The 26,616-nt window shown below is 40.2% G+C and overlaps 1 protein-coding gene across 15 annotated transcripts in view; it reads left to right on the top strand.

The window, feature by feature from the left end:
- The window catches only part of RBM47 (RNA binding motif protein 47), a 93,449-nt gene that overhangs the window by 45,832 nt on the left and 21,001 nt on the right, over nt 1-26,616 (top strand). The window contains exon 1 of one of the 15 annotated variants that reach the window (XM_061584087.1): nt 17,047-17,104. The exons of the other annotated variants lie outside the window; for them this stretch is intronic. The gene's annotated coding sequence lies outside the window, so the exon portion shown is untranslated. Of the gene's footprint in view, nt 1-17,046; nt 17,105-26,616 lie in introns of those variants that run through there. 15 annotated transcript variants of the gene reach the window in all.

Below are 26,616 nucleotides of genomic sequence, written 5' to 3'. Positions count from 1 at the left end.
ACATTTTTGTAAAAAACTTATCACCTAAGAATCAGCAGATCAAGAGAGAAAGTATAAAGTGCAATCCTATGCGTTTTTACTTAGAAGCAAGTCCCATTGTATTCAATGAGGCTTATTCTCTAGTAAGTGTAATTGGCAGCCTCAGGCTATAATGCTACGCACACCTACATGGAAATAAGTCCGATTTTCTTCTGATTAGATGCAGGTTGTCTTTCATTCTAGTTTGCTCCATTCTAGTTTGCTCCAATATTTAGTAATATTGCCTGGGATTTCTTAAACTTGTTCCCAAATTAGATGGGCAGGGACAGAAAAAAAAATTCCCAACCTTGGTAGTAATCACAAAAGTAGTAGTCCATATGTTATGTGTTGAGTTTGGTGGCTGGAGTGGACTTAGGACCAGGAGATCTGAGTTCAAATGACTCCACTCAGACCATTAAGTTCAGTGGGTAACCTTGGGCCACTTGCCCTCTCAAAGCCTGATCAACGTAAGAGGGTTTTTGTAAGAATAAAATGGGGTGGTTTGGAACATATAAGCATCTCTTGAGTTCCTTGGGGGAAGAGAGGGATAATCATAACAACAGTAATAAAATAGCAAAGTGAACTTTCTGATTTAGGATGAGAATGTGTATGTTGACAAAGATGTTGTACATACAGTGTTCCAAAACTTCCAGTTTTAATTCTTAAGATGTTTTCCTCGCTTTCAAATAAGTGTGCAGCCTTAAAGCATTTGAAATCATAGGATAAAATAGATATGCTTGATATCATTAAAAAAACATTTTAATTATTTTAGTTTTTGAATTGCTGATTTAACTTAGAAGAATGGCAGAACAATATGCTGTGCAGTTTGCAGAATGATTGTAATCAACATCATTCACACAGAAGTGAGTGTCGGACATATTTTTCCAATATCTACCGAAAACAAAATGGACATTTCCGTAGACTAGATTCCCTAGACTTTCTGTTTTGGAAGGGAAACTGAATTTGGAAAGTGGACTAAGTAACTTGCTTATATTTTGTGTGGGAAATGTTTGTGCTTTTGGAGCCCTCTGAAGCCAAATCAGCTAAGGATACGAGTGAGGTGGATTTTATCCCATGTTAGTTATCATCTGCATCCTTGTTTACTAAGTTCCAGTCAGTTACACCTGTGCAAATACACTAAAAGTACAGGGTTAGCACACGTGTCTCGGAAAGAAAATTAACAGCAGGAACCTCTGTTGGAATGGGAAAGTTCGGGTGGCAAGAATCTTGGATCCAGTGTGTTTATTTGCAGAGCTCAGATCTTTTTATAAAATAATTGTGTATGGATATTTTGTATGCTGCCTGGTTATATATGCATGCACACACAAACACAAAGGAGCAAATGTAGCCAGAATATAGAAAAGCAAAAACATTTGTTTTACCTTAAATAGAGCTATTATTTTCAATGATGCAGAAAAAACGACACAGAGTGGGATCATGGATAGTGAACACTGAGGAGCACTAGTGCCTTACCCCTTTACCTCCAGGGGAGTTGCAGTGTATGGGAGATTTCTGTGATTTTTACAGTCTTAGAGTTTGCAAGCCTGCCTGGGTGGGTGCTGTTGGGATTCAAAGCTCAGTTTTCTTTGCAGGGCCCTGAGCAATTTGGGAGTACAGCATGCTGTCCTTGTCTTCCCTTCCATGTCCCTGTTCCTTATCTCCTCCTCTTTGAATGAGGACAGGGATATCAAGGATGATGTGTAAAGGCACCAGATCTTCAAGTAAGGTAGCTTGGCAGTGCTGTTTCAGGCTTGTCCTGGTAGATGTTCATACAGAAGCTGCTTTTTCTATTATTTGCCCCTCCAAACTAGGAGCTGCAGGTAACTATATAGGGTTATTAGTGCAGCGTTGCTACCAGTGTTGTTGCTGAGTGAGGAGGAAGACAGACAGTGTATGGAGGGATTCCTTCTCACCAAGAAAACTGCAAAGTAGACTTCTGAAATAGTTGTTTTTCCCCCACCCCCAGGCACACATGTGTTCTGCCTAGAGGTTCTTCATGGCCTTCTGCAGTCCAGTGAGCACAGCCTTAAAATAAGATCCCTGTCCTTAGAGAGCCAGTTGATTTTCTGGTCTGTTGGTCAAAAAATGCTCTCAACACACCAACTATTGTCTGCTCAACGTAACAGAGACAAACACGAAGAGCGGGGACTTGCGATGTGTATTGCAAAAAGATTAAACTTTGCACAAATAGTACCCCTGACACAATATTGAAATACACCAGAAAAAACATCTAAAATGTACATAATATTATCAATCCACTGTCACAATACGCTCTCAACAATATTGGCAGTATAAGAGAGTGCACCTAAATGAGTATAAACTGCCATGTATAACAAAAAGAAACATATCTGAGCAGTATTAATCATTCCATCTATTTAATGACATTCAGAAAATGCACAGTAAAATTCCCATTGCATTCTTCTTCTCCCTCCTCCTCATCTTCTTCAGGGACTACTGTTTAAATACAATTAAATATCACTGATTAATCTTCACTTAAACACTAATAAGAATAAAAATAAAAGCTAAGTGTTTATACCGTAATTACAAGCCCATAAAAACTACCCTTAATAAGCAGTCAGTGCATCCATAGCTGGAATCCCAACATGAACATTCCTATTCTTAAAAATCAGAAACTAAAACCATTCTGCAAATGCCTATAAACTTCTGTCTCTTTCATCTATAAGTAACAAGAAACATTAGCTTTACAATTCTAAAAACTTGGAAGCTGCCTAATTAAGAGCCACTTAATGCTTAGTTTCCAAATTTCTTCCCATGGAAACAGACTCTCATCCATGAGCGTACAGTATTTTAATACACTTACTGTGTCCATATGTATACCCATATTCCCATCCCTCTTTCATTCTAGTATATAACCTTAACACAAAGTTGTTTCTCACTGGTAAAAGCCTAGAGCCTTGTGACTTCAAGATGAATGCTAGGCCAGTAGATTCCTCCTTTCTTGGTCCACTTGACCTTTTTATGGGGTTGTATCAATACTGTTCCAGCGAGGTTCCACTGCCTCATGGGACTTCCATTTCCTCCCCTGCATCCCCCCCAAATCTGCTCTGAAGGGTCCCTCAGAGGTTGCAGGAGACACGAAAGTTAGTTCCATTTAGCACATGGAAGTCCCTCGTGCCAGCTGAGCTGCAGTACAGTCCTTGGAGCTCAAGGTCTCATGGAAGCACATGAGGAGACTGGGGACTTCTGGAGGGATAGACAAACCCATTAAAGCCCAGTCCTTCCAAGTTCTGCATGGGGAAGGGGCTACGTTTGTTCTGTCCTGTTTTTGTGTGGATTTTAAACAGAAAATCCACACTGAAATACGAATGTCAAAATGAAAATAAAAGTACTTACAAAGCATCTGAGGGCTGCAGCACTGCCTCCGTCTCATAGCATTTTTTATTTTCTTTTTAAAAGGTCAGTCATGCAGCCTCTCACAGCCTGCACCAGCTAGCGGACAGGGCTCCTTCCTGCAGCTTGTCTTGAGTAGAGCACAGAAAGTCCTCCTGCAAGCGATGGGGCTTGATGATGTTCTATTGCTTTTAGAGGCAATTGTATGGAAAAATCAGGGCTGCACCCATGTAGACATTAGTATTTCCCATCAATTTCAGTGGAACTTACTTCTGAGTAGACATGCACAGGATTGCTCTGTAAAGCTGCTTCACATGCTAACTCTCTGTCTCTAGTATTAGTATTTATTTCTGAGAAAAGCATATAAACTGTTAAGACTTCACATTTTTTGTCTCTCTACATGCATTAGGAAGCAGTCAGAATCCTGGGGGGGGGGATTTACTTCCTCGAAAATATATGTGGAAAATATGTAAAATAGTATTCTGATTTAGTTTAATGAGCTGTATGAGAATGAATGTAGAAAACAGGTTGTTTGTATTACATATTTGTAACTGGTGTGTGTGTATGTATGTATAAATACACACACACACAAGGCAATCCTGGCCAAGACAGCTGTTTTATCATGTCGGTCTCCTGCCTATAGAGTTCGTTAGACAGAATACATTTCTGGTTATTGGGGCCTGGTTCCCACAATATATTGGAAGAAAAAATATGAAAAATGCTAAGCCAGAATCTATATTAAATTATTATCCTTGGTAGTTTGTTTAGTCCTATTTAATTCTGTTGAACTAAAGGCTTAATTGTTCTCAGGAGGATGTTTCCTACCCTGTGGACTCAAGGAGTGTCAGACTTTTACATGGGAGATATGGCCGTGTAGAAGATCCTGAAGATAAATTCCATAAGAGCTAGAAGCTTACTTTTTTTTCTTAAGTGAAGACTGGGAATATCAGAATTCTTTTCAAGTTTCCTAACAGTAGTCTTCAACCTTTTCTGATCAAAGGCCCACCTTTATTCAAGCAAACATTTAGGGACCAATTTCTTATTTTTTTTTATCATATATTTATATGACAGTGCTGCTGCTGTTGCAACCCATCTCAGATCAGATTCTTGCCAGGTAGTGGGTCCCCCAACCCACTAACTGAAGACTGGTGGCCTAAGGGAACCAGGAGACATTATATCTGCATGTGTGGCATGGTGGCGTGTACCTAGGAATATGCTGTAGCAAGATTTCAGAAATGAGAGGCACTGTCTTATGGTCTACTTTCTCTATATTCAACTTTGTGAATGTAGAAGAGGTAATATTTCCAAGCCTGCCATTATAAAGGCTTGTTGCTTGTAATAAATTGACTGATTCCAAAGCTGCCCAGCAATTGACTAAAGCCAAGATTCAGTAAATAGACATTGATTGAGTTGATCAAGCACTTTAAATTGATTTCTCACATGCCAACATTAAAAGTTGTATGTGTTTGTACAACTGGAAGTTTTAAAAAAGTGTCTGTTATACAGTATATAATATACTTTAAAGGTATATACCAATTAAGATGAGAGCCTTAGTACATTTAAGGTCATAGCCCATCTTTACTAAGATGCCATGTCAAGTCTTAAAAAGTTGGCATTCTACTTAATGTTGGTGGTCTCTTTTGAAGACTATAATGATTATTAATACAATATCAAGCCAAATCAGTACAGCCAAATTATAAGATGCACTGAATCTTTTAATATACCACTGCCACATTCAGTTGTCTTTTAAATATCTTGTATCAGGTCCCCTTGCTGACTATCTGCTGCTGAACACTTCGCAGAGCTTGGAAAAGTTACTTTTTTGAACTACAACTCCCATCAGCCCCAGCCAGCATGGCCACTGGATTGAGCTGATGGGAGTTGTAGTTCAAAAAAGTAACTTTTCCAAGCTCTGCTTCTCAGGTATTATTGACCATGATTACCTAAACACAGCTGGTTTTCAGGTGACTCCCTTCTAGATAAAGCATGTAGCTCAGTGTTTCTTTTCAAAGTCATAAGGCTATTGGCAGTTTCAGCAACAATATAGTGAAGGATGAAAAGAACTGATACTTTTTTGGCCCTAAGGAGAGTTGATTAGTGCTGAGCCCAGACAGAACATGGTGTGTGTGAGAGAGCAATAAATATGGGGGGGGGGATAAGACAACCAATAGGGATGTGGGGTGTATATTTGTTGGATCAACCTGCAGAAATATACGGAAATGGAATGAGGAAGGACACTGTGAACAACAGCAGAAGGTCAATGAATGAAGAAAGGAGAAGGGAATATCAGAAAAACCCTGCTGATTGGGAGAAAGACCCATGTAGTCCAGCATCCTGTTCTCACAGTGGCCAACCACATGCTTATGGGAAGACTGCAAGTAAGACCTAAGGGCACCAGTAGGCTCTCCTCCTGCAGTTTCCAGCAACTGGAGACCAGCTGCAGTACAGGGGTGAGCTAACAGGAGGGCTGGGCTGTAGTGATGGGTAGGAGAGAGTGGGGAAAATGTGTGCATTTGTGCTGAATAATTGTGAAGTTGTATTGTAAGTGATTTGTGGTATGTGTACACCCAGTTGCATTTTCCTTTCTTACATATGCTGTCAGTATACATAGTGTACATACATGATGGTAATAGCAAAAGAGGTGCTATCTTTCATGAAAAATGTGGAGTTGAACCTGCCCATAGTAGCACAATAATGTGCTATTCCCCTGTTTCAGTATTTCCTGGTCTTGGTTAGAGCTGAATTGTTAGATTTACCCTGAATCTGCACTTCAGCACAAGGGTGTAAGTTAGCAAAATGTAAGTAACATTTTAGTAAAAAGGTTTTAATGTGTTTTGTAGAGGCTCTCGTAACTTCCTTCTCTGACAGTTTTTTTATGGGTTAAGTCAGGGGTAAATTAGAGAAGTGAAAGATACCATGTTTGCACTTCTCAGGCCCTGGAGGCTACCATACAGCAATGCAATTAGCAGACATGCAGTTTATTGTGCTGTTCTAAATCACACCTCCCCAGTGCTTAGACAGGTATGAGCACAGTGGTGGGTAAGGAAGAGAGTTTGCAAAATGGGTGAGGTTTCTAGAACCAGGGCACAGGTTTTCCATGGGCAGGGCTGGAGTTTTATCAGGATTTACAAGTGGGAGGTGGAGTAGTGGTTTAGGTTCTCAGTGTGATTATGATTATATGATACATATTATTTAGCAAACAGAGGGTTGGAGCAGATGGAGACCATGAGTGACTTGGCCAAGCCTGCAAACTGAATACACGAGAGGGCCCAACCCCTGCACAAAGCAGGATTCAACTCACTGCTCATCAGCAGATGTGTGCAGAGCTCAATCCTACTGGGCCAGTATCTTCCCCCACTCGCACCCAGGCAGCCCAACTTTGACAGGTGGGCAGGACCACCCATCTGTCAATCACCTGACAAAAATGTTGCTCGCCCTTCCAACGCATACTCAGTTCTTGGCAGAATGGAGGGATGAGATTTAAGTGGTGAGGGGGCGTGGAAGCAGTGGACACACATCCCAAATGGGAACCCCTAGTATGGAAGAGGAAACAGCAGATTTAAACTAAGGGAGGCAGGTGTGGACTCATGAACAAATCCAGACCAAATAAACCATGGGTTTTAACCACAACAGCACTCCTGTATGGATGAGCCCTATGATATTAATTTCAACCCCAACTGAAATTCACAAGGATCCTGCGGTCAGCTAACATCATGGGAATACTTTCTTCTGAAACCAATCTTGAAGTGATACCAAGTTACATATTGGTTTCCCCCAAGGGGTAAAAATCAACTTGGAAGAGGAATGACTTTTAGTTGGAGAAGCAAAAGGCTTAAAAGCATGTTGTCAGAAACCAATATTACTCCTGGCTCACTATGGTATATAGATACAGTTATAAAAAAAACCATTACTCTTCCTTTCCTTACATTGACATGGTATCAATGCAGGTGCTGCATGCAATCTGCAGTTGATTTAATAAGGTGCGAAGACTGTCTGAGGACGCTTCCAGACTGTTCCTGTTCTGTGGGTGGGATTTAATCACACACTGGCAAATTCAGCTTGCACAATTAACATAAAGTTGGCATTCTTTGTGCAACAAACCCAAGCCCACGTTTCCAATCTGATGAAAAAATTCTGCTTAAAGTAGCACAAGTGGAAAGAAATAACCTACATGTCTCGAAAGACAACATTTTAAAATATGTGTGTAGTATGAGTAATAGATCATTATATCTGTAAGCAATGTGAAATAAATTCCCTCTGCAGAACTTTCCATGAAAAGGATAAGGCCTGATAGATAGAGCTTAGGAAAGGCATTTTATTTAAAGAACACACTTGCAGAAACGGTATATGATAGGAGCGTAAACTCCTGCATTGAATGATGATGTTCAAGGGACCAATGATGAGATATAATCATTCAGACACATTCAGACTGATGGCTTACCTGGGACATTATTCTCCCACAAAGGGGGAAAAATTGAATGTGGGGTGTTTACATGTCTTCCTATTAGTAATTTGTGCATCCCACATTTTTCAGTGTATTTCCCTGCCACTTTCCAAACAGCCATAAATCAGTTTTTTAATCCACTTTAAATGTGGACACTTAAAGTTCAAGTTTGCACTTGAATCCTTCCCGCAAGATAGTCTAGAGGCATCCACTGTGACACACTTTCCAAGGAGACACATTGAAGCAATAGGATTACAAGTGTGTATGAGCCTGCACTATAACAGAACCAGTAATGCAACTGAATGGGGGAGCATGGATGACTAACAACTGCCTGGGGGGGGGGGCTCTGTGACAAGATTTTAGGTTGACTGCCTTATTCAGACTTAATATCTCTAAAAAGAGATGAAGCTACATTTTACAGGGCCACGCAGTAAACACTTGGATAGATAGGTCTTCTGTGCAGACTGATTCCCCAACATCTCAGGCAGAGGTCTTCTCCAGTCCAGTTACACAAGAAATGTTTTTAGAGAGGAATTGAATTGGTGACGTTATGCATGCAGAGTGTTCCGTTACTGAAATATGGGTTTTGCCCCATCAAAATGGCTAGTTGGGGCAAGTTATGGCTTGGCGGGAGGCGGCAGAGGTTGTGTGTTTTGCCTTCACCCAGCAATGTATTGGCATAGTTTATTCACTTGATTTCATCTAGAACCGTCTCTTCATTAAGTTGCATTTTTGTTTCCAGAGTGCTGTTTGGGGATCAAAGTAGATGTGATAAAAGGAGCCCAGGAACAGAATATTTTCCATTTTAAAGAAAGTGTTAATTGCAGCTGCAGGGCCCATGAGATGTTAATTCCCTGCACCATTTTTCTGATACAAACTGGCCATTCCCAAATTGCTGTATATCACACTGGTACCTACAGTGCCTTGCAAAAGTAATCAGACCCCCTGACCAATGCTCTCATATTACTGAATTACAAATGGTACATACATTGTAATTTCGTTCTGTATGATATTTTATTTTGCAGCACTGAAACTTAAAATCAGTTACAGGTAGCTCACGCTTATATGGCAGGTCTGTTCTGGACTGCTGCCGAAAAGTGGAAACCGCCGGAAAGCGGAACCCATTGACGATAATCGTGTGCATTGCGCGAAAATGATGCAAAAATGGCGCGCAACGAGCAAAAACTGCCGTAAAAGCGGAACAAGCGCCTTAAGCGGGGACTTTCCCTAATTGAAAGTTGCCACATTAGTGGAACGCCGAAAGGTGAAGCACCGTAAAGTGGGGCCAGCCTGTATTGCAAGGTGACATTGGTTTTATCTTGGGAAATGTTTGTAAGAAACATAAAAAACCAAAACATGTTGCTTGCATAAGTATTCAACCCCCACACATTAATATTTGGTAGAGCCACCTTTTGCTACAATAACAGCTTTAAATCTTTTGGGGTCGGAATGCACCAGCTTTGCCACAGTGTCGGAAGGATTTTGGCCCATTCTTCTAGGCAGATTCACTTCAAACATATCTAAAAAGCCCATTTTGTTGCTCTTGGTATGCTGGGTGAGAAGAAGATGAGAAGAGCTTGTCTCCCAGTACATATGTGGTGGGCAAGTGTTCTTTTTCCTACTGGACAGCCAGGTAGGGCTGCACAGAAAAGTATCCAACAGCTGAGCTGTTGCTGGCACATTGGCACTGCACAGATTGAAGCCTTAATGCCCACCCATAGGGAAGGAAATGACTTTGTTTCTGTTTCCTTTCCAGAGAAATGTGTATGGAGAAAGAAATGATTTGTGAGCATGATCTGGGTGTGGGTGGTAAATTAATTGGGGGCAAAGTAAATAAATAAGAACTAATCTTGGGGTGCAAACTAAAGAATTTTCCCAGGCTGATTCTGATGGGAAAATAATTCTCTTGCCTCCTGTGAAACTTAAATTCTAGAAATTATCTTTCAGATTGCATATATACATATACATTAGCACAGGAGGATTATATGGTTCCTTTTTTATACTTTTTTTTGGTGCATATTCTCTCCTTGAGCAATGTATAAATGGCCACCCTAAGTAGATACTGTATCACGATAGATGGAGTCCCATTACTCCTAATTCTTACTTCCCTGAAACATCTGGCACAGGCGCAAAGGAAGCTGCCTTACACTTGATCTATCTAGCTCAGTAGTGTCTACCATGACTTATAGTGGCTCTCCAGGGTTTCAGGCAGGGGATTTTTCCTAGCCCTACCTGGAGATGTTGGGGACTGAACCTGGGATCTTCTGCATGCAAAGCAGATGCTTTACCACTGAGCTACGGCCCTTCCTCAAGAAACAGAGCAGTGATCCTCTCCTTGGAATGGCAGTCTGTAGGAGACTCCAACTGCAATGCTGTGTTTATATCTGTCTCCATTTATCCTTACCCTGATGCCCTCCACAGGGCTACTTTGTTCAGTCACTTCAGTTTCAGTGCAAGTGTACACATTTTTGTAGATGGGCTCATTCTAAGGATATAAAAATGTGTGAACATTGTCTCTCCCATTGATATTTGAGTTTTCTGCTCTAAAACTTGTATGTATCTCTTTCCACTGCTAGGCTTGTTCACCTGTCTTTCCTGTTCCCCTAGGCAAGTGGAAGCTCTTTTCTTGTGCTCATCCTTTAACACTAGCACCATTTCGTGTATCTCCTCCATTTCCTTAGTGTTCTAGGTGAACCTTGCACTTTCCCCTCCCAGAGCTATTGCTGTGGGATCTCTAGCCTCTCTTTGCCAATTGAATCAGCGATGAAGTAGTAGAGTGAGAGGTGAAACTTGACTGAATTTGCTTGTTCCATTGAGAGGATCAAAGTCTACCTTCATATGTAGTCTGGCTGGTGCTGAAAATTCATATATGTCGAAGAGGCCCCAGTTGGCCGCCATAAGTCCAGAGCTTGGAAAAGTTACTTTTCCAAGCTCTGATAACATATGTAATGAGTTCACCCCCAGGACTGTCACTGTCAGGTAGAAAAGCTTCAATGCTGACTCCTGCAGATGCTGCAAGGAAGGTGTACATTGTTGTAGGGATGTACTGTTAAGAATTGCAGTGCTGGGTATGACAGTAGGCCCCTTCAGATGTTCTAACATTGGGGTCCCCAACTCAGTTCCCATGGGCACGATGACATCCTCAGACATTTCTCGTGATGCCCTCCAATTTAAAAAAATATTTTAATTAAAACTTGGGGGAGTATTTTGGTTGTTTGGGGGGTTTCCTGGTTTCAGAAGAGTTTTGCTTGCCTTTCCATCTGTTTTATTTGTTTTGGAGTGTTTTGCCCGTTGTTGAGGGGGTTCTGGGTATTGCCAGATTTTGTTCTATGAAATGGGTATTTTTGTGGTGTCTACAACAATTTCTTAGATTTCCAAATGTGTCTTGAGACTCAAAAAGATTGGGGGCCCTGTTCTAATGAATGCACATGGGGACTCAGCAAAATCATAACAGCAGACTCGATCCATACACATTAATTATAATGTTTCTAGAGATTGCTTAGCGTATATAGCTATAACTCCTGATTTTCCAGGATTCTTGGATACTTGCATATGCAAATGTAATAATGAACACATTGATCAGGTCAGAGCCTGGTGCCATGATCTCTCATATGTGTTATTAGAACATCTAAAAAGGGCATCTGTCTGAGCTCTTTGGGGACCCTTGGTTACATTTTATGGCCTTCATTGTGGGAAGCAGAGAGATTTGTGTTAGTTGGTCTTATCAAAATCACTCTGTCTTTACTGAGTAAATGCAACTTAATATAATTGTGGCACGTCTCTTCAACTGAAAAAATTACAGGAATTCAACTGGTGGAGCTTTTCCCCATTACTGCATCTACATGTAGGAAAAACCCACCCTTGCTGAATTTCTGTCATTCACACAGCTGTTAAAAGGCACAGAAGCCCTGCTAGGAAAGCTGAGAAACTGTACCACACAATCTGTTTAATGCACCTCCTTCTGATACATTCTCTAAGCCTCTGTGTATTTTGTCAGCTAAATGTTAAGCAAGAGGTGACCTCAAAGGTCCTGAGAAGATTAGCAAGAGGTTCTCCTCCACTAAGATCAGTGTTCCTCATGATTTAGTAAGTTATTTGTCAGCTGATCAGTCAGCTGACAAACTGCAGAAATGAGAACATGACCTTGTAAGCATCTGATATTTCATTCTGATCTCATTAGGAGGCTCTTTCTTCTTACTCCTTCCTTAGAATATAAATTGTGCTTATACTTACTAAGAAATGCATATGCTTCAATATAAATAATTCTAGGCACAAGGCTGGAAATATCCTAGGCACCTCATTACCTAATCGTGTGATATGATACCTAAGATTATGAAACATTTGTTTTCAGCCTTTCAAGGCTGTGTATCGGGGCAACTTTTTAAAGAGTATCTATATTGTGTTTTGATTGGTGTATGTGAATGATGGTACAGATAGCTAGCTCAGAGAGGGAGAAAGATATTACAAACATTTATTGATTCTGGTGGTGACACTCCACTTAACTGACATTCTCTTAATACTGTCGTTCTTGCATTATACTTCCATGTGTTCTTTTGATGAGATGTGATGTTCAGTGGATACACATCTCTAAACTACAACAAGCAAAGTGACTTGGGGCATAGATGCAATCAGTGCCATCAGCCAACAGTGCAAGAAACATCAACTGTTGGCTGATGTTGCTTCTTAGTAATATCCAAAGAGTAATTCTGGGTAGCAAAATTGTGTAGACTGCAAAATAATTTATGATAAACTGCATGATTAATAAATGATAGATTTACCATAAATATATTTTATGAGCCAAAATCCACTTGATGTTTTGTTTACCTGCAAGAAAAGTTTCCACTTTTAATCCAAATACTTACCTAAGTAGCGGACAGCACACTGATATTTCAGCAAGCAGTGAAGCTGCTAAAGCAATACGTGCCTGAGCCAAAAATAAGTGGTCTCTGTACTTTTTGAGAAATGTTCTGCATACAATCCTGAGCCTGTTAAGCAAAGAGGGCCAAACTACAAGTTACGTTAATCATTTGGTTTGCGCTTAAATGCAGAATTTTTCTTTCACAAATAGTCAACACAGGGGAGCTGATTACTGATCAGAAATCTAGCTTGGCGTGTAGGGGGGCTTTAACTCTTTGCTTCTTGTTGCAGTCTCAGTTTGGATTGATGGCTCCACACATGGTATTTGCTTGGCAGGAAGCTTCCATAAACGGAACAAAAAAAAATGAGACTGACCCAAAGGGATAGGCAAGTAGTAGAAAGTGCAGACTACAAAGCACACATAGCACAGATGGTGTAGTTGCCAGCCAAATGTGTAGTGCTTTCCTCTCAGGCTGAAGAGATAATATACTACCAAACGAAGAGCATCCTAGCTGGCCTTATCAACTGCAAATGCTGCTGCTCCTCTGGAATATTCTAATAATGGTCCTTTTGCCTCTAGATTAGTACTTGCGTGTAGACTACAGTAGATATAAAATTATATGTTTGTGTTGGATTGACCTCCTGCAAAATATGTGTTTGTGCTATCCCTGATTCCGTACAATGCTGCCTTCTAGTCTCATTTCCCTTTGGCATATCAAAAGTGGCTGCTGTTTACTTTGCCTTTTGAAGTCTTAGGATGGCTCGGTGATCCTCTAAGTAGTTTTGAAGGCGACAAGCCTCATTTGACTTCTGAGAGAACAGTCGAGAAGCGGGTGTTGTGCCAGTCTTAGTGCCAGTCTTCCACTTTCATTTGCTTGGTTTTTTATTAGCAAACTAAATACTTCTCCAAATGTGAATTATTAATGATGTGAAAGGATTTCCAGTTTGTCAGTAGGTACTCTAGTTCTTTACTTTATATATATTTAAGTGAAAAGAGAGCTGAATCTCACCTAAGCCTAAGAAAGTGATCTTCAAATATTTGAGTCCTGTTGTTTCTTATGGGTGCTGAGTATTGAAGCTCTGTGAGGGGTAAGCTACAGTTCCCAGGATTCTTTGGGAGGAACAATGTGCTTTCAGTGTATGATGTGTACTCAGCCTGAGATGGATGCCTTAGCTGCATAATAAGCTCATTTTAATTATTCTGAAAAGAGAAAGAATATTCAGTTTTAAACTGAATTTACACACACACACACACAGAGGTGTCATATTTAAAAGCTTGGCAAATATAACCACAAAATCAGAGAGGTTATCTTAGAAGGGAAAAAAGCTCCACTTATAGCCATAAAACTCCAGAGGATGAAGATAACTCTTCAGATAATCTCATCAGAACGTGATATATATGCTATATTTGTATGAAATGTGATTTTAAAAGGCTGATGTGTTTTTCATAAAAACAAGTTACTGAGTGGGATATGTTTTTATGTTACTGTTTTTTGTAGAAACCTGTTCCTAAAATTGGTGGTAGAATTTTCAGATTCCTTTTGAATTCTAAGAATAGTATTGGGGCTGGGGGAGGTACTGTGAGCAAACACCAAAAGTGCAGAATGTGGCACTGAGCATGCAACTTAGAATCTTGCCTTTGAAAACAAACAGTTTGTCCTTATGGCTCTGAAGCTAGTTTCAAGGAAAATTGATATGTGCTGAAATCTCATAAAACAGAAGGAATTCTGTGAGTTGCTAGGTGGGATTTCATTGTCTTGCATAGCTCCTTGCATGCCTCTCGTGAAGTACAATAAAGTATACAGATACAGCATATTTGCATACTATTGATTATTTTGAATGGTTTGCATAATTGATACAGGTTGCAGAATTCAGCTTTTCTTCATATACCGTTTGGATTATTTTGGCCACACACTTTCCCATAATGCAGAAGTGGGCAACCTGCGTTCCCTGTCCTAATTTTAAAAGCTCTCTGCAAGCTATTAGTTCAGACCTCTGACAAGTGTGATCTGTCCTACCCCCTGCATCCCGGTGGGCAAGGAGGAAAAGAGAGATGACAGAGAGAAAAGGAGGGGCGGCAAGAGAGAGAGAAGAGGTGGACCTGTCAGTGGCTCCTCCCACCATCGGCACATGGCCTCCAACAAATTACCACTGAAGGAATTCAGTCCTCAATAGTTGCCTGCCATAATGGGTGTAATCTACATCAGACTGAAGTCAGTGGCAAACCTCAGCTGGTGTGTTTAGGATCAGAGTAAAGATAAATTATGTGGGGGTGAATATGAAAGCTGCAGAAACATGATGCTTTGGGATATTTGTGGAATTTAACTCCAGTGCCTTCTGGTAGTTTCTACCAGAATCTTTAAAATCCCACTGTCATCACGTATTTTGCAAATGCATCACCACTTCATTGTGTTACATTATCACATAGACTTGGCAGATCTCCCAGAAGGAAGAAAAAGTGTATGCAATTACAAATTACAAAGAGCATGAGGTTTGGAGGGGGGAAACTTTGGACCACACAGCAAACAGCTTCACTTGAGCGTATTAGCTATCATACTGAAATCTTCCTCCTTATCCCACCACAATAACCTAGCTGCTTCTCCTAAGCCATCTTGCACTTCTTTTGGTGAAAACCTAGAAGTTTTTAAACATCTAGGCCTGAGATCTCCAGTTCTAGCTTTGTGTATCTGGGGCACAAAAGTTCTATGCTATTGCTTTTAGAATAATTTGAAAAATTAATTTAAAAGGACCAGTCACACAGTTCTTAAGAGTATAGGCGCAACAGTAAGGAATTATTCACATTAGACACAGCAAATGCCTTGCCTTGTGTACTGGTGCTAGCATTGCTAAATACCATAAAGTCTGAAGGGGGCATGCATGTCTCCCGACATTTGGGAAGCATGCCAGGGAACTATTGCAAGCCTCTGGCACATGCCACGATCGATAGAGTTTGGAGACCAGCATTTTTCCTCTCACACTTCACAGTGTTTCACGGCATACATACTTGCCATGCACAGTCTGCCAGCAATAAAGTGTGAAATGCCCCTAAAGACACGGAAGATACATCTTTATCCTTGTTCTATATTCAGTTAATTGTTATGCTATTTTACTTCTCCTACGTTTGGAATAAATATATACTGTAACAAAATGAAATACATAGTAGTATTACAGTACATTTCAAGAGTACATGTTCTTTCATTTACACTTTATCTGTAACCTTTAAATCTACAGAGCAGGCCGATACGATAATCCTCATAGAAAGCGCTGGCGTGGAGACAATATTGTTCGTTAGTTAGCCTTTTGAATAATTAGCTATTGCAGTCAAATAGAGGCAAACAATGTGGATTTCTTTCTGGGAAGAATTGTTACTTCCTCATAGTAGAGGGAGGTCAAATTGTCATTCTACTGTGTTCACTTTTAACCTTGTGTAGGAGGACACAGAATCTCTGACAATTTATCACATCCTGGAACGAGCCTTTTCTCCCTCCTGCTTGCTGTTTTTAGCTTGCTGAACTGGCAGATTTAACCACCAAAGAGCCTTTCAGTTTGGCTCTGTCTCTTAACTGCCTGAAAAGGTGTGGTGTTTGCTTTACCTAAGTGCATGTGGGGCCCAGTATTATGTACAAACCATATTTATGTCATGAATCATGTTTCACCCCTCCCCCTTGCTTTTTACTATGGATATATATATATATAACTTCCTAGTTGATTTACTAGAGAAATAACAAACACCTGGTACCTGGGCATGTGGAATTTTGCATTTCTTGGGGTCTTTTTCTTTTTTACTGTGCGTCTCTCGAATTGAAGAATTGCTGCTGGGTTTTTATTAATAATCAAAGTAGCCTGACAAGTAGCCTAAATTCTGGTGTAAAAATAGAGTTCACTGAAAAATAAAAACAAAAAAAGCCCTCCTGTCAAGCAAAATCTGCCCTTCCGCCTTATCTTATCTGTTTTGAGTCACACAAACTATTTGTACAACACCTTGTGCTGGGAAGAAGTTGTTTGTATATGATTCACTCCCTTTTTGCCAATTTCAGAGTCTGTGTTAAGTCTTTTTCTGTTTAAATTCCCACTACTTATGGAAAATGTCAGAGTGTGTGTCTCCTATTCTTTCTCTTAAGCTTCAAACTGGCCTCATAAAAATCCATTAGCTACAGATGGGGGTTTTCAATTAATTTTTTAAACCGCTAGGATAACCTCTCTGCACTGGGGCAGTCTCAGCATCTCCTTTCCTTTTGTGTCCCACCCATTCAGACACTTTCTAAGTGCCCTTAGCAAATTACTGCCGTGGAATTTAAATAGCCGAAGCTCATTGACCAATAAAATGATATGTGTACTGTATAACAAGTTACATAGACCTCGTGACTAGGAGGAAAGGTTATTCAAGCAAAGGTGCAAGTAGAACTAACCTGTTGCGATTGCAGGACTAGAAAGGTAAGAGGAAAACTTGCTTTTATGTATGATTTTATATTAAATAACTAAGGTTAAAAGTACAACTGTTTCTTGCTCTCCTCTGGACTGTCGGTGCTAAGAACCGAATGAAATAATTCTAAACGTAAGCTTTAGCAACCATAATGTAGGGCTGTCTTAAAGAAATTTCCTTTCAATCAATGCATGCAGATTTCATAGTTGTAGTAGAATTTGACATAGTCAAACGTATAAATTAAACCTAGCATTAAAAATGTGTTCTACAGTTTTAAGACTTAAAAACTGAGCGTGCAGAGAATTGCTATTATTTTAAATCAACCAAGCAAAACAAGATTAATTTGCCTTTGTATTTTTCTTGGATCCGATTTTGCCGACCTTGTGAAGTAGGTCGTTCTTCAGGTAGATATGATGAATTTGGCTTTGGGATCTGAAACAATGAAGCTGTAGTGTTTGGGCTTTCTTTGTACAATAAAAATAATTGCTGTTCCTCTGCACGAAAGTGTTGCTGTATTATGTAAAAATAATTTTAAGCAGAATGCCACCATATTAATTTATACAATGAATTTATAATGATTGGACTTTAAAAGGTAATTCGCACACCATTTTGTGTAGTGTTTTGTCGTATGCTACTTTTTTAAAGGCTTTGAAGGTGGTAATAAGAGGAGATGCAGTGTACTGGAAACTTCACATGGGAAAAACATGCTGACTTTGGGGGATTATGTTATTTATGCACATGTTTTGTTAAATCAAAGAGGGAAATGTTTAATTTTTGCAGGTTCAATCTTCCTCTTGTGTGTATGTGTGAGTTGAGTGTGTGTGTGTGTATGTGTGTGTGTGTCTGTGTCTGTCTGTGTGTGTGTGTGTGTGTGTGTGTGTGTGAGGGAGAGAGGGAGAGAGAGAGAGAGAGAGAGATTGGAAATACTGAAAACAGAATATGCAATCTTAGAATATGCAATATATTCCTGAACTATAGTCCTGAAACAGAAGGATGTGTTTCAGGTGCACAAAAGAGATTGCTTAGGTCCACTTCTTGTGGAGTTGGCATTAGTTCAAACAAGGGATGGCTTGTTTTTCGTGGTTGTCTTATATGGCTTCACATTTACAACAGTGGCATTTAAATGTTAAAGCAGATGAAGTGATGAATTCCAGTGTTATTGGGGAGAAAAATTACGACGAGTATTTTGGAACCGATATTACTCTCAGTACATGCTTGTGCTGAATAGACAGATAAAGTATAGATGTATTAAACTTTAAAAGTTTGGAGCAAATCCTATCTACTTTCCACAGTTGGCTTAAATATAGCAACACTGGTGGAATCCAATGAAAGGAGGATTTTCAACGTTTATGTCTCATTCCACTCACTGCAGCAAGTTGATAGAATATTACCTTCAAACAAATCAGGGGAATTTTCAGCCAGAATTAAACTTTGACCTGAGTGTAATTTGTTCTGATCCCCTCCTCCAAATACCTTAATACCCTTCGAAGGCCCCCTGTTCTAGTTAAACATTTTTTTAGAAAAAACATTATATTAACACTGGGCAGTGGTAACCTAGTCTGGCACTTGCTCAGCAAGGCTAGCAACGGTGTCTCTTAATTTTAGCAAGGGGTTCAAAGGTTTGTGCAGACTTCACAGTTCAGAGATCAGGCACAAATTGCTGCACTTTGCAGTTCAACACTGCAGATATGATAAATTTTCACAGCTGTTTTGATTGCTTTCCGTAACTTGGCCACCTCCCCTTCCACACAAAGGCAATGTCAGGCAGTTAATAGCATGATGTGTGCAAGTTGGTCATTGGCACTTGAGCTTAATGAATAACTAAATGATACCTAAAGTTTCATGGGTGCAAGGTGGATATTATGAAAGAGTCCAAACTGTGAACGGGGGATGGGATGGCACTCTTTTGTGTGTGTGTGTGTGTGTGTGTGTGTGTGTGTGTGAGAGAGAGAGAGAGAGAGAGAGAGAGAGAGACAGAGAGAGAGAGAGAGAGAGATTGAAACCCTAACATTCCTAACTATACTTAATTGGAAAAAAAGTTCCACTGAAATCAATGGGCCCTATGTCTAAGCAAAGAGATTAGGTGTAAATCAACCAGATATTTTAATTTCAGATTGATATTACTCATGCAATATTTTATCTGATACTTGAAAACTTCTGATCCACACAACCTAGGATGTTGCATTGTGTTAAAACTTTTACCTAAACAAGTTAATCCTGACTTTAGTCAGATTGGCAGTTTTGTTTTCCATCCCCACCACTGTAATTTTTCAAGTGCTAGCATGATAGTACAGGACTATGGGAGAGAGCTACATAGATAAGAATAAACACGGTAAAAGTTTATATGTAGATACAAAACAATATGTGCTTTTTAACCCAACAGGCAGGCTGCATCTTGACTGGTGTGTATATGTTGCATTTAAATTCAAAACCATTCTTCTTGGAAAGTAGCTCAAAAAATGGGTGTGACACTAAGAAATCTCTACCCCAAAGGTTCCCAACCTGCTTGAGCCCATAGACACATTTAGAAATGTAAGAAACTTGTGGACACCACAAAATACTCATTTCACACCAGAAAATCTAGAGATTCAAATCCCCCTCCCCCAACAACAGGCAAAATACTTACGCACCCCAAAACAAATAAAACACAGACAAAAAAAGCAGGCAATCCCAAACTCCAAACTGGCAACTCTCCAACCAAAGAAAAAAATTTTTTTTTGTGAATAGTGTTTTATTGAGATTTCTAGTAGATGTAACAACAAAGTAAAACAACAATCAAAGTACAATAAACATGTCACTCTGTATAAAATAGAAAAAGAGTACAGTAGGGCCCTGCTTTATGGCGCTTCACTAATGCAGCAGTCTCAATTAGATGCAATTAGACTAAAGCCCCACTCATATGGCGCTTGTTCCGCTTTTATGGCTGTTTTCAAGCATTGTGCGCCATTCTATTCAATGAACGTAACCCGTCTGGAACGTAACCCGCTGTATGAGTGGGGCCCTACTGTACATTCAGTAACAGAAGCTTTACATATAAAATATAATACCAGAAAGCAGAATAATGGAATTAAAAAGCAGGGTACACATCCCACCGAAAGGAAGCTAATGATAAGGGTGGTCTCACTTCTGCTCACTTCGATAGCATAACATAAAAAGGGATATCATATTGGAGTAAATTTATGGGAGGATGTCTCTCCCCATGCTTTTTTTTGTTCTTGAGTTAATTTTTCATCTAGTGCAAGTTGCCAAAGTCTGGTAAACCACTTTTTTATCAATAAATATTCTGCCTCCTTCCAATTTTTGACTACTTCAAGCCTTGCTGCAAGTAGGATTCTGGATAGGAGAGACATCTGAGTTTTAGGAACAATGGAACCCCCTTTAAGAAAAAGAAGTGCCAAGGTTGGATCTTGGATAATTGTAGCTTTAAGAACTTTACTAGCAATTTGAAAAACATCACTCCAATATTGTCTCACTTTATTACAGTCCCACCATAAATGAAGGAAAGAGCCACAGATTAGGAATCCCCTCCAGGACAGAGGGGAGAGAAAGGAGTTGATATGGTTCAGTTTGACTGGAGTGAGGTGCTACCAATGCATAACTTTCAAAGCATGCTGAGATGGCTCTTGAGTGTAGGCCTACCCATATATCACTCCATTCCTCTTCTGTGATTTCCTTCTCCAGATCTTTAGCCCAAGCTTTACATGCCAGTTTTTCTTTTCCATATTTAAACTATACCAGTTGACCCAGACAGACGTTGTTTTAATTGAGAAATTTGTAAAGGACATCCTCGATCAAACAGATTTCGCATCATTGTCAATCCCCTCTGCTCCCAGCCTTCAAATTGCCTATATTTGTCAGTGTCAAAAAATGTGGGGTGATCTAGGAATGAAAGAAGAGGGGATGGCCAAGGCACTAGTTTGAGGACCCACTGAGTCCAGATTTTCAAGATGATGTTCAAGAAAGGGTGTGCGATTGAGGAGAGAGCACATTTAGACAGTGGTAACAAAGGGAGTAATTGTGCTGGTGAGCATTTCACATCCGAAGTAATTTCCATTGAAATCCAAGGTATACTTAGATCAAAACAAATCATTAGAGCTAGTTGTCTAATCTGCAATGCTTCGTAATATAGTTGCAGATTTGGCATGCCAAAACCTCACTTATTGCTCGAGCGATACAGAATTGCTTTACTTAAATGTAAACATTTACAGCTGTTGCAGAGAGACTCAAGCATTTGTTGCCATTTCTGTAGGAGTGTCTCAGGGAGATAAATGGGGAGAGTTGGAAGAGGAAGAGGAATTTGGGCAGAATGGCCATTTTCACTGCAGCCACTCTACCAAGCCAAGAAAGGGAAAGGTTTTTCCAAGAATAAAACTCAGTTTTAATAGTTCATATTAATGGATCAAAGTTACCCTTTTTTAATTGTTTTAAGTCTTTGGTAATAGTTACCCCTAGATATTTAAAACCACCGAACACCAGCAGAAGACCAAATACATCACTCAAGTGAGCCTGTGCTTGTAAGGGAAAATTGATGCAAAAAAGCTCTGACTTTCTGTAGTTGATTTCTAACCCCTCCACTTCTTTAAAATTAGCTAAATGGGTTTGCAGCCATGGGAGCGCATCATGAGGTTCTTGTAAAAATAGGAGTACGTCATCCGCGAAAAGGTTGATAAGGTGCTCATGGCCATTAATAACCAAACCTTTAATATTTGGGCTGCTCTAAGCTTATTGGCCAGTACTTCTATGGCAATTGCAAATAATATAGCAGATAAAGGACATCCCTGCTTGGTGCCTCTTAAATTAATAAAAGGGGAATCAAATCCATTGAAACAAATTGTTGCTTGGGAACCAGAATAAAACTGATGAATGACATTAAGGAAGTAAGGACCAAAATTTAATTTAGTTAATAAGTGGAGTAGGAAAGGCCATTCAAGATGGTCAAAGGCTTTGAAAGCATCCAGGGAAAGTAGTGCAAGTTGAGCGCCTGTTCATGAACTGATGGACAATATTAAGAACCCATCTTACAGCATCTGAAAGTTGCCGCTTAGGAATAAAACCGGTCTGATCAGTGCAAATGTATCTAGAGATAAAGACATTTAGTCTCTGAGCCATTATCGAAGTAAATAGCTTAGCATCTTGATTCAGGAGACTGTTGGGTGATAGGACCCCAGGGAATATGGATCTTTATGAGGTTTAGGGATGACAACTATTCTAGCTTGTTTTCAGGTCTCTGGGATCCTGTCTCCCTTCATAATTCCATTCATCAGTGCTTGTAGATGAGGAAGAAGAATTTCACTAAATGTCTTATCAAATTCTGCACCAAAGCCATCAAAATATGGAGTCTTTCCATTTTTCAGATGTTTTATAGCGACTTCTATTTCTTCAGAAAGACTAGGACTGTTTAAGTATTCCCTATGCCGCAGGCTCAACAGGGGAATTTGAAGGTCTGTTAAAAATGTGTCAATAGAAAAATCTTCTGGTGAGTCTGTAACATACAGATTAGTGTAAAAATCAGCAAATGCAGAACTAACATCAGTCGTGGTGTATTTTTTGCCTTCGTGAGAGAGCACACTAGAAAGAACATTTATCTATTTCTGTTTGTACACTGCATTGGCTAACAGCTTAGAATTCTTGTTTCCGAATTCAAAGTATCGCTGTTTTGTATAAATGAGAGACTTATGAATAGTGTCTATGTCATAAGCCTGCAGCTCTGTACGTTTTGCTGTTAGCTTGCGGTATATCTTAAAGCCACCATTGCTTTTATGGGCTCTTTCAAGAGCAGAGGTTTCTGCAATTAGAGCTGTTCTAGCTGCTTCCCACTGTGTTTCTTTTTTTAGTATGGAAGCGTCTTTAATACACAAACCTCTCATTACTGATTTCATAGCATCCCACACTGTCACCTGGGTGTGATCAGGGGAGATGTCTCTTTAAAATATTAAGAGAGTGACTTTGTAAGTTTGCTAACCAATTCTCTTTGGTGTAGGAGGGATGTATTGAGTCTCCTGGTGACAGTGCGGGAGCCATTTTGACTCAAATCTACCACCAATGAGAGAAGGGCATGATTAGAGATTAGAATTGGACCAGTGTCTCTGCATCAACAACAGCAGGGAGCAGCGTTTTGGAGATCAGGAACATATCTATGTGTGAATAAACCTTATGCCTTTTTGAGTAAAAAGGGTAATTGTGTTCTGTTGGGTTACATTCCTGCCAAATGTCTATTAAAGCTAATTTATCTATTACATGGGGGAAATCTGAGTTAGGACAGGGAGCGGGGCAATTTGCTCCACTCCTATCTTTACTGTAGTGCAGAACATCATTAAAATTGCCTCCAACAATAATATCACCTTCAGCAAATGTTTCAAGACGAGTTAAGGTGTCAAGCAGGAAGGATGGTTGTTGAGTGTTTGGGCAGTAGATAGATCCCAGAGTTATTTTTGAGTCTCCTATAGACCCATGAAGCAATAGGTAGCATTCTTTGGGATCCAAAAGCAATTCTACCACATGGACAAGACATCTAGAAGCTATAATAATGGCAACTCCTCTGGATTTGGATGATCCACAAGCTGTGTAATAATCGCCCATCCATCAACCTTTATTAGAGGATACATCTTTTTAATGAGTTTTTTTGCAAAAAGGTGATATGAGGACCTGCCTTCCATAATAAAGTTCAGATTCTAGCATGCTTCACAGGAGTCCCCAGTCCATTGGGGAAACAGTTTTAGTCCAGACATTTCCTAAGTTTATTATAGCTGAAGGTTGGATTGGTGAGAATGTTAAGAATAATGTGACTTTGACAGGGCATGGAGTGACAAAAAACTTTTAAGAACACAACAAGACCTAAACAATTAGAACAACTGGTCAACCCATATCGTGGGGGAGACTTTGCAGCCTCACAATCTGGAAATACATCCCAGGATTGCCCATGGGTCAACTCTGCCAACATTGGGATAGTGGCAGAGAAAGAGAAAGAGTCCAAAGTTAAACAGCAACATTCCTCAGAATAGCAAACATATAGAAAGAATGGAGGTTGTCTGATAGAAAATTCAGTCGGGTTCAGAAGAGGAGCCAGCAGTTTGATCTGTAGAATGGCTAGGAGGTGTAGATTTAGAAGCGCCCCGCTTCTTTCGGCTATAGTATTCAGCTGAAGGTGAAAGTGTATTTCTGTTTTGTGGGGATTCAGACGGTAGGTTCAGGAACTCAAGTCTAAAATCATGTAATAAAACAGATGCTTGACCTATCGTTGAAGCTGTATAAAAATGGTCTCCTTGATGAACCATAAGCTTGAAAGGGTAACCCCAGCAGTAGGGGATGTTAGCTTTTTGCAGAATCTCAGTGAATGGCCTGAAACCTCTGTGGCGCAGCAGAGTATTGAGGCAGACATCTTGAAAAATCTGTAATTCAGCATTTTCATAGGAGATCCGTTTAAGCTTTTGCAGTGCAGTACAGGTTAATTCTCGCTTGCGAAATCACTCAAAGCGAATAACAATGTCCCTAGGGGGACCACCATCCTTTGATTTACGACACAAAGCATGGTGAGCCCTTTCAGTATCAGCTTCTGCTACAGGTTCTGTGAGGTGCAGTTGCGTAAGTAATCCAACAATATAAGCAATCATATCTCCTTTTTCAGTCCCATCTGGGACCGCACGTATGTGCACATTCTGCCTGTGATTACGGTCCTGCTGATCTTCCAGTTTAATTTGGAGATGTAGTACTCGTTCCATTAACTTTTCTGTTCTGATCTTTTGTCTTAGAGCCAGCTCAAAAGCTTTACCAGCAGTTGTAGTGATTTCTGCAACTGGGCTCCTGCTGGGAAGAAAGGCGGGATATAACAACAACAACAACAACAACTTGGGTGGTCAGATCCTTAAACGACTGTTCAAGGGGTTTGAGAGCAGCTTGCCAACTCTCCATAAGGTTAATTTGCATTTGTTGCATTTGTGCAACTAAATCTCCCAGAGAAAGTTCAGTAGGGGCCTTTGACAGTTTTCCTGCCTTAGCTTTGTTAGTTGCCACTTTGAGAGCGTCAGTTTCACCCACTCCCCCCCCCAGCTGTCAAAAGTTGCAATGTAACAGAACAGGGATGTTAAAAGCTAGGAGAACTAAAATTAGAGCATTTAAGATCTCCTCTAAGTCCCCCAACCAAAGCTACTCAAAGGCCATGAAAAGTACAGACAATCATCCATTCGCAGTACAAAAGAAATGAGGAATATCACCAAGATCCAGGGTTAAGCAGCCATCTTGTCAGTGGGCCAGCCACACCCCTTTTTTATTTAAATTAAAATTATGAGGGAGCAGGATGCCTTGGTAGACACCAGGGGGATATCTGATGGTGCGGTGGCACCCATGAGTGCCACATTGGGGATTCCAACTCTACACAATCCAATACAAAATTTCCTTGCACACTTGGATCCTACCAAATGCATTCTAAGAACCAGTGTTATAAAAGTCTGAGATGGTTCTCTATGGAGGGTCAGTGACTTGACCACTGTTAATACAGAAACTCTGACTGCAGCCAGGCTAGAAATCAATTGTTCCAAATCAAAGATGCTATGCTTCCACATGACTGAACAAGACAGGGAACGCCTTGCAAAGCTCTCAGGCTTTCGCTTATGCCCTGGAGGGTTCCGATACCTGGGGGGTCATCATAACAAGGGATCCTGCTCAACTCCGCTGCTGCAATTATTGCAGAGTAACTAAGGCCATAATCAAAGACTTGAATAGATGGAAACACCATCATGGTTGGGAAGGATAGCCACTGTTAAAATGGCTATCCTGCCCAAGCTTCTATTTCTCTTTCAGGTGCTCCCCATTGCAATTCCCAAGCAATGGTTTCAAAAATGGCAAAAAAATAATAATAATTGGGAAATTTATCACTAATGGTAAGCACAGCGGGATAAGTTCCTTAGTAGGTTTTAGACCCAGAAGCAAGGGAGGCCTTGGTGTCCCCAGTTTAAGGAATTACTGTGACTCAATTCAACTCAAACAACTGCTCCATATTATTCACAATACTAAAGATATAAACGGATAGCAATGGAGACAGAAAAATCTTCCCCAATGATTTGGGCATTGCCCTTCTTAACAGTGTCGTGGTCAAAGCTCAAGCAGAAAATTCATTTCTCCAAATAACCGTCCTAGTCTGGAAATGATGGGAGAATATATTAGCTCCTTCACTCTCTCGTCTCACCCTTTTTCTAGACCTGCCAGAATTCAGAAATACAGACAAATATGCCTGACACAAGGGGTGGGTGGAGAAAGGCTAATATAGAATACAGGATCTATTTGTGAGAGGCCAGCCTATAATGGAACTGATGTTGCGAGACAAACTGGGGAATCTACCATTTAATTGGTTTCACTTGTCCAAGTACACTCCTTAGCCCACAAACTTAACAAAAATGAAGATGTCCATGGCTCCCTTACAGTATACGAACATATTTGCTCCCACCAAGATCTTAACTTGAAAGGCCTGGCAGCACTTCTCTATTGAGCATTAATCGCTGCTACCATGGGAGATGCCAGTGGTTTGAGA

Source organism: Rhineura floridana, chromosome 9 (assembly GCF_030035675.1).
Source record: "Rhineura floridana isolate rRhiFlo1 chromosome 9, rRhiFlo1.hap2, whole genome shotgun sequence".
Lineage (NCBI taxonomy): Eukaryota > Metazoa > Chordata > Lepidosauria > Squamata > Rhineuridae > Rhineura > Rhineura floridana.
Note: the sequence above shows the minus strand (reverse complement) of the source record. Positions and strands in the feature narration are given on the sequence as shown.